The sequence below is a fragment of the Mesitornis unicolor genome, unplaced genomic scaffold (genome assembly GCF_000695765.1).
Source record: "Mesitornis unicolor isolate BGI_N332 unplaced genomic scaffold, ASM69576v1 scaffold31916, whole genome shotgun sequence".
NCBI lineage: Eukaryota > Metazoa > Chordata > Aves > Mesitornithiformes > Mesitornithidae > Mesitornis > Mesitornis unicolor.
The window spans coordinates 1-230 of NW_010189416.1; positions in this window are offsets into that span (position 1 = coordinate 1).

A 230-nucleotide genomic window follows, 5' to 3' on the forward strand; every position below is an offset into this window, starting at 1 on the left:
GCGCTCGTGGGATGGGATGGAGCTGCTGGGCACCAACCTGCCCTCCCCTCCCTCCACTGCCGGACCCCGCAGACCTGAGGGTCTTACAGGCGCAGGACGGGGAGCACTGAGTGGAGGAGGAGCCCTGCCATGGCGCAGGAGCCTCCCACCACCACCCAGCCCCAGCCTCTCCTCCCTCCACTGCCGAGGAGGCACAGACGGTGCCCTAGGACAGCCTGAAAAGCTCGGTT